Here is a 369-nt window from a genome sequence, read left to right as displayed (position 1 = left end):
CGAGCGCACCTGCATCGTCATCGAATTATTCCCCCACTTTGCCTCGCGTGCGTGCGTCCTCCCGTAGAAGTGGGCCAGCTTACTAATTATCCTGAGTGTGACGGATGCGGTTACAGTTATCCTTGCCGAGTAGTAGGATTAGGGTTTGAAAACATGTGAATTTTTTGTGAATCACTCTCATATTAGTCTACATTTACACCGGAATTACCCAGGTGTTGCCTAGTCGCCCCCATGTCTAATATATTGTAAAATATTCTGTTAACGAAATCAGTGACACATTTCTGGCGGGCTTTTGGCCATGACCGCTTATGTTTTTCGTGAACTAGATTCGCATAACGAAATTACGGGTTGTTTGCATGCTCAGATGTG

Source organism: Penaeus monodon, chromosome 29, assembly GCF_015228065.2.
Source record: "Penaeus monodon isolate SGIC_2016 chromosome 29, NSTDA_Pmon_1, whole genome shotgun sequence".
Taxonomy (NCBI): Eukaryota; Metazoa; Arthropoda; class Malacostraca; order Decapoda; family Penaeidae; genus Penaeus; species Penaeus monodon.
The sequence above is the reverse complement of the archived record's forward strand: the minus strand, read 5'-3'. Positions refer to the sequence as shown.